This window comes from Mustela erminea, chromosome 8, assembly GCF_009829155.1.
Source record: "Mustela erminea isolate mMusErm1 chromosome 8, mMusErm1.Pri, whole genome shotgun sequence".
NCBI classification, from domain to species: domain Eukaryota; kingdom Metazoa; phylum Chordata; class Mammalia; order Carnivora; family Mustelidae; genus Mustela; species Mustela erminea.
This window is the reverse complement of record NC_045621.1, coordinates 32,066,722-32,079,544: the sequence shown is the minus strand read 5'-3', so window position 1 is coordinate 32,079,544 and position 12,823 is coordinate 32,066,722. Positions and strand designations below refer to the sequence as shown.

The following is a 12,823-nucleotide window of genomic DNA, read 5'->3' as shown; positions in this document are numbered from 1 at the left end:
TTAGGGCAGTAGTTACAGAAGAAGCAAGACAATAGGATATGGGGAGATGTGAAGATTAAGCTTTAAAAATTAGTATTCAACATTTCTAGAATGGTAGGAGACTTGCAACAGACACAAGAATATATGAGGAAGAGCAGATACATAGGAGAGTGCATGAGGATCGCGCTGGATGTTCAGTGTGTGGGAATGACTAGAGGAGAGATTCAAGATACCGTCAGAAATACAGGACTGGGGCTACCAACAGAGCAGCAGATGTAGATTTTGAGAGTCATCACTGACCCTATCCCTATTTAGAGTGGAAACCATGGAATGCCTCAAATACAGTGTACATTCACTTGTAAAAAGATGAAGGACAGACACTATAAAAGCCAGTTAGAAAGGTAAAGAAAGCAAGAACGGTGTCCTAGAAACCAAAGGCAGACAATGAAGGTTGATGAGGACACTGTCAGGGTGTCAAAGGCTTTTAAGAAGGCAACAAGCATGGGTATCTGGGTGGCTCAGTCGGTTAGGTGTCTGCCTTTGGCTCAAGGCCATGATCTCAGGGTCTTGGGATCAAGCACATCAAGCTCCCTACTTAATGGAGAGACTGCTTCTCCCTCTCCCTTCCCCTCTGCCCTCCTACTTGTGCACATGCATGCACACTCTCTCTCAAGTAAAGACCTTTGGATTAAATAAAAAAAAAAAAAAAAAAAAAAAAGGCAACAAGAGGTTACCATATCAAAGTTCAAGAACTCAGGCTGGCCTGAGACAAATCTATCACACTTTCTTATCTTCCTTACCAGGAAATTTCTAAATTATAATCTGTACATTATTACTCAGCCAGCTAGCTATTCAAATGCATATTTTATCAACAGTAAACCTACTCTTTCAGAACTCCTGAGCTCCCACTAATAAGCACAGACTGGTCATTTCGTGTCAAGGTGTTGCTGGCCTTCCAAAATTTGTTTGGTGTTAGGTTCAAATCTTTCAATTCAATTTAATAAACACTATCTCGTGTCCTTTACTGTGCAGGGATACGCAGACTGATTCATTCAGTGCGAAGCACTGGGTGTACATCAGTAAGTAATACACAAATACACTTGTCTTCATAGAGCTCTCTTTTCTAGTGGAGGGATACTTAAACACAGCAACTGCCCCTTAAAGAGCCCAAAAGAAACACATCTAACAAGGTAACAAACACCTTTATTATCTCATGAAGCCTATTTGAAATCAGTAACAAGAAACACAAAGCTATAATTAATCACCTACAGGTAACGTGCCTATCTGCCGACATCACACAACATAAACATTATTAACTTAAACATGCATAGAGTCAGCTCTCAGTTATCTGTAAGCAAACTACCCATGCATCAAGAGCAATTCCCTAATACTGACTCATGTTTCTGGGTTATATACCATCCGAATTTCTACCGTATAATATTCTGATACATGATATCATGTAAAAAATATACAGTTTAAGACTTTTACAAACTGGGGTGCCTGGGTGGCTCCATGTTAAAGCCTCTGCCTTCGGCTCAGGTCATGATCCCAGGGTCCTGAGATCGAGCCCCGCATCAGGCTTTCTGCTCAGCAGGGAGTCTGCTTCCTCCTCTCTCTCTGCCTGCCTCTCTGCCTACTTGTGATCTCTCTCTGCCAAATAAATATTTTTTTTTAAATACTTTTACAAACTAACTCAAACATTACACATGCCAGCTTTACTATATCCCCATCTTTTTAACGATTTTATTTATTTATTTGAGAGAGAGATCACAGGTAGGCAGAGAGGCAGGCAGAGAGGTAGAGGGGGAAGCAGGCTCCTGCTGAGCAGAGAGCCCGATGCGGGGCTCGATCCCAGGACCCTGGGATCATGACCTAAGCTGAAGGCAGAGGCTTATATGTCCCCCATTTTTCAAATGAACTTGCAGAGACATGCTCCTTAAATCCAATAACCTTCAATCCATTTCCCGGAGCCAACTAACCCAAGCTCTTCAAACTCATCCCAAACTCAACTCATCCCCAAAGTTGCCCCCAAACTAATAAGCCTCCGAACAGGGCCTAGTTTTTTTATCTAGGAGCCCACTCACTAAACTTCAAAGATCACAACAAGCCCCTTTTGGTAAAAATTACTGGCATTCCAAATACATGTACCTTTAATATTGTGTATATGTACTGTGGTCCTAGCATATCATAAACCCTATGAATCATGCATAAAATGTAGAAATTACTATAAAGAAAAAGTTTCTAACATTTCTTCACTGCACCGCAGAGATGGGATATATACACACCTGGAGCACAGGTACCTTGCAAGGCAGACCTCACCCTGATCCGAAAGAAACTGGAACTCAGAGGTTAAGAATTTGCTGTGGTCACAAAACTAAAATGAGGCAGAACTAGATTTGGGGATTTAAGTAACACTGTGGTCACAAACCTCAAGCCCTTCGTCACTCCTCTCTACCACACCAATCTCCTTCCTTACACCTGGGGTCTCATGAGCTCCCTCTCTGACCTCACACCCCACTTCCGGTCAGCTACTATCTCCCACAACCTTCCCACCTTGAGATGGTACCAAATAAACAGGTATTCATTTTATACCTCAGGAAAGTGATACACAAACTAAACACTAAATTTCTGAGAAGAGTGCTATGCTGTCAAAATAAGCATGGGTCCACAAAGACAGGCCTAGTTTCAGGGCAAATGATGAATACAAATTCTTAGACTCTAGCACACTAGCAAATGGAAAGTTATAATACAAAGGCAAAAGCACTTAGGAAAATATTCACCGTGGATATGTAAAAAATAGTAATAATGACCAATGTATTATGGTCCATGTGGTATAATTTCAATAATGTCAATCTTGTTTACATTAAAATGTCATCATCTACAGTTCTAAGATTAATTAATTTTAGTTCATTCTGGTCTCCTATGGAATTAAAATAAACTCCGTATTTCAACTTAGAAAGAAGTCCAGAGATCAAGTATGGAGAGCAAGTCAGTCTCGAATGGAAAAAGAGGAATTTCTGGTTGTTTTACTGTTACACTAAAAAACTCAAGATCGGGGCACCTGGGTGGCGCAGTGGGTTAAAGCCTCTGCCTTCAGCTCAGGTCATGATCCCAGGGTCCTGGAATTGAACCCCACATCGGGCTCTCTGCTCAGCATGGAGCCTGCTTCCTCCTCTCTCTGCCTGCCTCTCTGCCTACTTGTGATCTCTGTCAAATACATAAATAAAATCTTTTAAAAAAAAATCACCAGGGAAAAATATTTTTAAAAGAAAATCCCCAAGGTCAAGATCTAGAATGAGGATTACTGCAATCCTGATGAAAGTAAAGTGAGTAAAAATAAACTTCTGTGGCTCAAGAACTTTTTATAATGTTGGCCAAAATAACAGTGAATATTTTACAACCCAGAAACATCAATGCAGAAACATGAGCTGTTACATATCTACAAAATCAATATAGAAAATAATTTTCAAAAGGTTAACTATTTCATCAGTCAGTGTAGCTAGTATCTAATAAAACCCATGCAAATACCCCAGTGAATTCCAAGGAGTAAACACAAAATAAACTCAGAGAGGGAAATGCACAAAGCTAATGAAGTTTCAGAGAAACCAAAGAGAGAAATATGGCATAGATAACAAAAAAGCAGATCATTAACACTACTGAGCAAGAAAGGATTACAGGCAAGGAAATCCAAACTCCAGAAAAGCTAATGGTGTGGAGAATGCCACAATGCCAGGCATAACAGTCATCATGGTGGCACAACTGGAAACAACTTTAACTCAGAGCCCACGTGTTTCTTCTCACTTTCTGGCTGCTCAATCTCCATTCCTACTCCTAGAACCTTCCATGCATTCAGCAACTACTTTCTGAATTGAAGGAAACAATGAATAAATGAGATCATCTAAGTTCTTACCTATCTCTGTTCTCCATGCCTCTGCTCTTTGCTTGCCCTCTGGGATATGATTCATTCTCAAAGCATCCCTAGCCCCCCTAAACCAGCTAATGCCTCAATTCTATCTGTCAGTACCGTTCTTCCCCAACTGCCTGCGACATCCCATCTGAGTACCATCCTCAAACACAACTCTTTCTTCAAATCAAACTCGTGTCTTCTTTCGCTAAGCAAAAGACCTTTCCTGGTTACTCAGGGCAAACATGACCATTCTAGCCTCTGTATTGCTCACTCTACATGAACCACATCTTGTCTGTATTCTCCTATAGACTGAAATTCTTGTCCTTAAGAAATTATTATTTCCTACTCCCCCTTAAATAATGTACACTTTTGGTACAGGTGGGTGGCTCAGTCAGTTAAGCTTCTTCAACTCAGGTCATGATCTCAGGATCAAGCCTACATCAGACTTCCTGCTCACAGGGAGTCTGCTTTTCCCTCTTCCTCTGCTCCTGCACTCTCTCTCACTCTGCCCCCAAGTGTGTGCTCTCTAACAACTAAAATCTTTTTTTTTTAAATGATGTACAGTCCTATCATATGATGGGCTCCCTCACACACTGGATTCAGAATAACCCTGTTATGTTTACCAAAAAACTGCTTCTGAAGGACAGAAAAAACAAACAAAACAAAACAACAACAACAAAGAGGCACAAGGAACTTTTTGGCAGTGATAAACATGTAAACTACCTTATTATGGTGATGGTTGTACAGGTGTATACATGTATAAGCTCAAACTGTATGCATTAAATATGTGATTTTTCAATTAAAATATAGAGAAAGGGAGGAAGAAAGGAAAGACAAAGAAAACTGGGGAAAAAAAGAAAAAAGACAGGAGGCAGAGAAATAAGGCAAGCAACCAACACAGGAGGTCACCTGTGTACCCTAAACTACCATCTGTATCTCCCTCAGTGCTCGTAACTTCGTAAGGTGAGAATTAAAATATTTATGTTAAAGAAACTGAAATGAAAAGGGTTAGAAAGGTTAAGAAACCAGATCAAATTTACACAGAAAGTTTTATACACAGGACTCCTCCACTCAACAGCATAGAGGTGATGATACAGGATAATGAGTGTATTTAGAAATGCTATCTGAATCATTATTAAAATCGTATTACAAAAGGTATTAAAAACAAGAGGAAACTCTTAAATTACTTGAATGAGAAGTACACCATGTCAACCTACTTTCAATGTACTTTCTAAATACCAGAAAATTAAAGCACAAGATAAATCCTAAATTACTGATGTTACCCAATTTTCTAGGATTTATAATATCTCTTCCCAATCTCCATTAATAAGACCTTACAATACATTAGACATTTCTTTGAAGTATATTTGTATATGAAAAGATAATAATGCTGTTTCAGAAGAGAAGGCAATAATAAAAGGTGGATAGACTTAGAATATACTGCATACTCTAAATAAAATTAGAATGGTTAATATTTATTGATCGTTGACTCCATGCAGGCACTTACCCCATATAAACCCTTATAACAATCGACAGGTACATTCCATTATGATCTGTATTTTATAGAAGAAGCTGAGTCACAGAGATGCTAAACAAGTTGCCCAAGGTCACACAGCTATCCAGAAGTAAATCCAGGACTCAAATCCAAGCAATCTTTTTTTTTTTCTTTTAATTTCTATTTTATAAGATACAAAGTGAGAGAGAAATCACAAGCAAGGCGGAAGGGCAGAGGGGAGAAGCAGACTCCCCACAGAGAAGGGAGCCCTGTGCAGGACTCAACTCAATCTCAGGACCCTAGGATCATGACCTGAGCCTGAGGCAGCCACTTAACCAACTGAGCCACTCAGGAACCCCAAATCCAAGCAATCTTCTCCAAAGTCCATGTTCCTACTCACCAAATTACAATGAAAAAGACACATTTTAGAGAAAAATTATTAAACAAGCATTAAATACAGAACTGGCCAAATAAAAAATAGATTGACAAAAACTTCCCAAGAGGAAGCACACGTGAATTATCCCTACAGTCACTTACGGAATTTAAAATGAGAAGATACTAGGCATCTATCTAAAAAATTGCCTAAGAACAAAAAATAAATAAATAAATATGAAGAAAGTCAAACAAAATTAATTAAAAGAAAAGTTACTAAAAAGAACTTTAGAGGAAAAGCAGCCACTGTGGTTTTGTACTACAACTATGAGCCAAAGTAATACCTTAAGTCAAATAATGACAAGATTAAAGGGACTCAGAGATAGGATATACAGAAGAAAAAGGAGTACGGGAGGACTACAGTGTCAAAAATGGAATTAGAGAAGGAATGGTGTTTAAGAATACTCATGCTAGTATTCATAAGAACAAAACAACAACAACAACAACAAAAAAGGCAGCACAGCAGCAACCCAAAGTTCTACCAAGAGAGCGAAGACGAAACAAAATGCGTTGTAGTCCTAAAATGTCACACCCTATCACAGTGAAAATAAATGAGCTAAACAGACATGTACATACACACTCTGATGAAACTCAACTGATAAAACCACGATTAAGTGATAACAAGTGAAAAAAGTTGTTGCACAATCATACAATACTAGGTACTTGAAATTTTAAAACACATAGAACAGTATTATACACCGCTTGGGGATAATAAAACTGTAATGAAATGCCTACAAATAATAAAATTCAGATCACCAAACTCAGATTAGTGGTTAACTGGAGGATTTGGGGGAAGGGAGTGGGTTTAACTGGATTAAATATTATGAAATACTTTTCAGACATACAGAAAGCATGTCTTTTTAACAGAAGGAAAGGAAGAAAATGTATCAGATTATAGCATCCCAAATTGCTTTATATTCCCAATCCAGAAAATGCCAAAAGGGCAATTATAATGATCCCTGAAGGAATGCTGAAGTAGGATTCACATTCAAGTACAAGAAAATTCCAGTTAAATTCCCTCAATTTAGGTTGTTACTCTTTATTTATGTCCGCTCTGTAAGAACAGGATGGGGGGTGGGAAAATAAACTATGTGTAATTAAAACAGATTAACACTGTCCCTAAATGTCATCACAGCTCCTTTCCTAATAAATTTTGTCTTCAGAGGTCAGTAAGAACTGCAAGCCTGTCACCCCAGACAGGAGGTACAGTGCCTGGGCTATAAGAACATGGATGGACTCTGGAACCGAACTGCTTCAGAGGAGATCGAGCACACACACAGACTAGTCACTTTAGGTTCTCTGTGCCTCAATTTCCTTATCTGCGAAATAAGAGTGATTAAAAAAAGAAAAAAAATCCGTACCTATTATAAGTGAGAAGAAAGTAGGAACAGTGCCTGACCAGAGGAAGTACTGTAATGGCGTTGGCTAGTAGCCTTATTCCAAAGACCAATCGTCTAGAAGAGGAAAAACAAAGCTTTGTAGCAGGAAAGTGTTAATTGTGGTTACTTTCTAAGTTGAGTAGGGGACAAAAAGGCTGACCATGACAAACAGAAAAATGGACAGCTTTTCACCTCTTGAGCAATGTTAGGATAGCAAGATAAGCTTTTTATTTTTCTAATATTCTTTGATATTATAATATCTCCAATATGTACATATTTGTAGACATACACACCTGGACCAAATTCAAGACAAACTTTCTATTCCCTGGCTCCCTTGTTCCCCTCAGCCCAATTCATCAACCACGTTATCAGGGCGCCTGGGTGGCTCAGTGGGTTAAAGCCTCTGCCTTCGGGTCAGGTCATAATCGCAGGGTCCTGGGATCGAGCCCCGCATCAGGCTCTCTGCTCAGTGGGGAGCCTGCTTCCCTCTCTCTCTCTGCCTGCCTCTCTACCTACTTGAGATCTCTCTCTCTGTCAAATAAATAAATAAAAATCTTTAAATAAATAAATAAATAAATAAATAAATAAAAGGTAAAAAGAAAAGAAGAGAAAAAGACTCAGGTCACTATTACCGCCACTGCAAAGACTCCCCTTCTTCCTTCCTGCTGTCTGTACTGGTTATACCACACTGCAATACTTCTGTCCTTACACCTTCCTTGCCTACACCATATAATGTTCATACAACTTACTTCCATCAACCAAGAAGAGCTGAGAACAGAGACTATCAATCATTTTCAAATTCCCAGTGTCTTGCAAGACAGGCATTAAATAAATATATGAATGAATAAAGCAGTCTCCCTACATATAACAAATACAACAAGGGCAAGCAGAAACCTGTAACTCAGGTGGTTTATCCAAAAGGTTATTTAGCTATCTTCAGTTCTATTTAAGAATTAGCAGATCAGCTGAACCCTCTGAATCATCTACCAATTCATACTTTATCCCTCAGAGTAGGAATTACAAGTATGTATGTAAAACATATCCCAGTGAAAACAAAAGCTAAACTTTTATTTAAAAGATTTTATTTGACACAGGGAGAGGGAGAGCACAAGCAAGGTAGAATAGCAGAGCAAGAGAGAGAAGCAGCTCCCCCTCCTCCCCAAAGGAGGGAGCCATGTTCGAGGTTCAACACCAGGACCCTCGGACCAGGCAGGCAATTAATTGAGCCACCCAGGTGCCCAAGAAGCTAAACTTTTAAATGAAAAAAATTAAGTCATTTAAAATGTCAGGGGAAAAGAAGTAGTCTAAAAACTGTTTCTTATGAAACTAAAAAGAGCATGTAGAAGAAATCACAGGACAATGTTTATAATGTCTCCTTTTTCAGGAGAAAACAATAATCACAAGTCAGACTGAAGTACATACCCCATTAAGGTGGATGAAATCAAAATTAAATCACACATTAAATCAATTTCACACAAAGCTTCTATAGTGAGGTTTTGTAAAGAACCTATCGGGTCAGCTAAAATTGAGCTCGTTTTTTTTAACAGTTCTTGGTAATTTTTGGAAAATTGCCAAGCCTCCAGGATAAAGTACTGACTAGTGTCAGATCAGTTACGAGCCTGTCTTGGGTTACTACAGAAAAGGTGTCCCTCCTCCTGGCTAAGGCTCAGGCCTCATTTGGATCCCACCCCCTTCCATCTTCTCAGGAACTTTGCAAAAATAAGCAAACACTTTTCTCATCTGTATTCAACCTCTCCCTTTCAATGAACACCTTCCCATCAGAATTTAAACTTAAATGATAAAAAAATCAAAACTCTAGAAAGTTTCCTGTTCTTGCTATCTCCATTTTCTTCACTTTCTACTTGCTTCTGCTTCCCACCCATCAACATCACCTGCAAAAGGGCACTCATGACCTCGGAGTCGCTAAATCCACAGGACATTACTCAATTTCCCTCTTAGCTCCCCCACTGGCTGCAGGGATACCACTCCAGCTATGGCTCCCACCTGAGCCAGGTTCCCCAGCCACTCCTTCCATCTCACTTGCCAAGCTCAGCCTCCTCTACCCAGCTCCAGCCCAGGCCTCCACCTGTTCTCATTCTAGCCTCTCTACAGACAATCTCACCCAAGCCCAGGAGTCTACATCACCTCTGTATGATGGCTCCAAGACAGTAAACTAGTAATCACTGTACAGCTTCTCCCAACTATTAATCACCATGTCTGGCAATTTTACCACCAAATTTCCTTTTTCTCAGTATTTCTCCTGGTGATACAAGGCTTTTAAAAGGATCAAATAGGCTAACATGAGTACTTTGAAAAGGCTGGGGGGAGAGACGTGACTTAAATCTGAGCATTACTATTCACTAAATTTAAATCTCCTTGAAAACGGACTTTGTCAAATTCACCTTTTTACTTATTCCACATGGTACACCTAGCAGTGTTTTGCATGCAGACGGCATTTCAGTATATGTACGGCAATGAATTATTTGTACTGGCTTAATACACATTCAACTGAAATATTCATGTACTTAACAGTTTGTATTTCCCAAACCACATAATCATTTTGTCTCCTAAGAGGTGAGAATTTTAAGTCAAATATAACTACCCTGGATACTTCTGATAATCATGATGCTACTTATCTCAAGTTAGGAAAACCTGTCACCTTCTTGGTCTGGCTTTCCTGAAAACATCCAACTCCTATCAAGTCCAAAGTTTAGATAAAGATTCTTGGTTCCCAAATATTCACGCTGGGAGGGGAAAATTTAAGTACTACAGAACAGTTAGGCTGTAAGGCAGATTGACTGCTTCAAAAAGCTCCCGATCTCATTTTCCATGTAACATGAGCTGGAGTGGTACTCTGAGCAGGATCAGGCACGGTGAAATGAAAAGAACATCAGTGTTCAAAAGTTCTCAAACTCTTGCATTAGGCACATTTAATTAGAGACTCAGAATGCAAGATTGTAAAACCTCACCATATCTATTCAAAAAACTCCCTACTTTCCATCTAAATCATAATCCTCACTAAAATCTTCAATCACACACTTCTTCTTCATTGCACTTCTCATAATTTGTAATTAAGTATTTATCAGTATGATGATTTGCTTCTTATCTGTTTCCTACATGAAAGTAAGGATCACATCAGTTCTGTACAGCACTATATTCCCAGCCTTACACAGGACCTAAAATACAACATGAGTGAAAGGCTCTGGCTGAGCAATTAACTGAATGAGGAATGGAAATAGTCATTTAAGCAGAACCAGACAGCAGGGAAGCACAAGATCCTGAGGCTTTAAGATCTGACACACACTCCCACCAGATACATGATTTTCCGCTCATAATTTACCCATCTTTCATTTCTTTCAAACCTTCCTTCTTCCTTCTTCAAGAAGGGCATTTTAGACTCAGAGTATTTCAGCTTTAAATCCTGTTGAAATATCTTAAGAAATCCAGTAACAGAGACTTGACCGCACGAGGTGATTTGTCACCTTGACCCTTCCCGTAAAAGATAGCCTGAAAAGTCTAAAGAACATGCCACAGTGACTAAAGCAGTCTTAGTCATCCCCAAGGTAAGAACCGCAGAGGAAGATGCCAGAAAACAAAAGAATAAAGTGTGCAAATGACTACCATCTCGTAACACCTCTTCCCTTCAATAACCTTCTAATACACTTTCAGACAACAGGGCAACAACCTTCAGGACTTATCTTCAGAAACAACAACAACCTCCCAGGACTAATCTGGAGAAACAAAAAAGGTTGTGATAATCAGGAATCAAGGTCATCAAACTACAGCTCTCCTGGCCCACCCCTCCCCCCCACCCGCAAAAAAATTTCACGGTGGCAACTATTCAGCCAACCACCAAGGAGAGGCAGCATAACACAAGTGGTTAGATGCAAGAGCTCTGGGTTTTAACACAGGCCGGTCTGAATCCCAGCTTCTCTTAACATGCTGGGATCTGGGGCAAGTTAAGGCGTCCAAACTGCAGTTTCTCCAGCTGTAAAATGGGAATAAGCATTACCCTAGAGGGCTGTTACCTGTGTGAAGGTACTGTGCATAAAGCACTTAGTACGGTGCCTGGCGTGTAATAAAGCCTCAATAAAATGTCAACTATTTGTCACTGTATGCAGCGGTGATCGCTTTCACACAGGCCTATTCCTCCTCTAGCGTCCATAGGATTCTAAAGATGTTGCTCTACCTTTCTATTTTTGAGGGGTCATACATGCAATAGTTTAGAGCACATTTTCTAAACGCAGACTGGATAAACCAGTTACATGTCTGCCTCGGGATGCTCACCTAGGAAGCGGGCCTCATCGTCCCTCCCCCGCAGGACTGCTGAGAGCGCGAGCACCACCTCGGCGCGACACATTCTGTTACTGATGTATTAAACCGCACTTAGGGAGAAGTAAACCTGCAACTCTCAACCCCAACCATCGGCCAATCCTAGCCCCACCAGCACCCATCGCGGCCACAACAAATAACCAAGGTCGCCCCGGCTCATCCATCCAATTCCTCCCCACAGTCGGCGGCCACACACACACCCCCCGCCGGCCCCTCCAGCAGGGTCTCCCGGAACCGCAGGGCTCAGATTCCTCGCAGGAACGCGTCAACGCCCACCCAAAGACAGACGCCAGCCCCCCATGCCGGCCGCCCCCACAGCGCCGGGAGGGACGCGGGGCACCCTTCCTCCCCCGGACCGCGCAGTCACCCGGCTGCCGTTCCCCCCGCTCACGTGGGCCCTTCGGCCCAGGCCCCACGTCACCAGCTTCCCAGACCCACGGCGGCGCCTCCCACCCTGCCCGGCTTTTCCACACACACACACACGCACACGCACACGCGCGCACACACACGCCGCGGGCCGCCACGCAACCCCCGCGGCGCACAGCCCCGGGGCCTGGCTCCGCGGCCACATCCGGGCCCCAACCCCGCGCCGCCCTCGGGCTCAGCCCGGCCGCACGCTGAGGCCGCGCCGCCGACCAGCCCCCGCCGCTCCCACAACGGGCGCCACACTCACCGCGACGCCGGAGCCCCGGTTCCTCCAGCCTCGGGCCCACGCAGGCCTGGCTGCGCCCCCAGAGCATTCACGCCCCGTGCCGCCTCTTGGGGACCCTGGCGCAGCCGCACTGTAAGGGGGCCACCGTCTGCTGTCCCGGCCGCTGCCGCCGCCGCCGCCGCCGCCTCGTCCCAGCCCCGGCCGGGGCCACAATCCCAGCGTCGCAGGCCGGCGCCGGCAGACCAGCGTCTGTTGAGCCGAACCGCCCGGGACGCGCACCCCCGGCCGGCGCTCGTTGCATATGCAGAGAGGCCGCCGCCCATTGGCCCGCGGGCGGTGGCGCGTGCGGGGCTGGGCCTATCGAATTCCGGCGGGGGAGCGCGGCGCGGTCGGCCAGGGGCGGGACGGGGTTACTACGGGTCGTTCGCGGAGCCGCCGCGGACGGGACCCAGCCGCCACCGGCCGCGGGGTGGGCACCCGGCCGGCGGGAGGGATCGCACCGTGGCGGCTGGGGGGAGGGGAGGCGGGCTCGGCAGCCGCGACGTGGGCGGAGGGCCGGCGGCTCCGGGAGGGTCTGCGAGGGGGCTGTCTCTCCGGGGGGAAAAGACCGCCCCTCCCCTCGAAAAATAACTAGAAACGCAGTTACT

General features: G+C 43.1%; 1 protein-coding gene across 3 annotated transcripts in view; it reads right to left on the bottom strand.

The window, feature by feature from the left end:
* Positions 1 to 12,480, bottom strand: part of ACSL3 (acyl-CoA synthetase long chain family member 3) — a 70,266-nt gene extending 57,786 nt beyond the window's left edge. For all 3 annotated transcript variants that reach the window (XM_032354964.1, XM_032354965.1, XM_032354963.1), the window contains exon 1: positions 12,198 to 12,480. The gene's annotated coding sequence lies outside the window, so the exon portion shown is untranslated. The remainder of the gene's footprint in view (positions 1 to 12,197) is intronic.
* Positions 12,481 to 12,823: the final 343 nt, after the last annotated feature.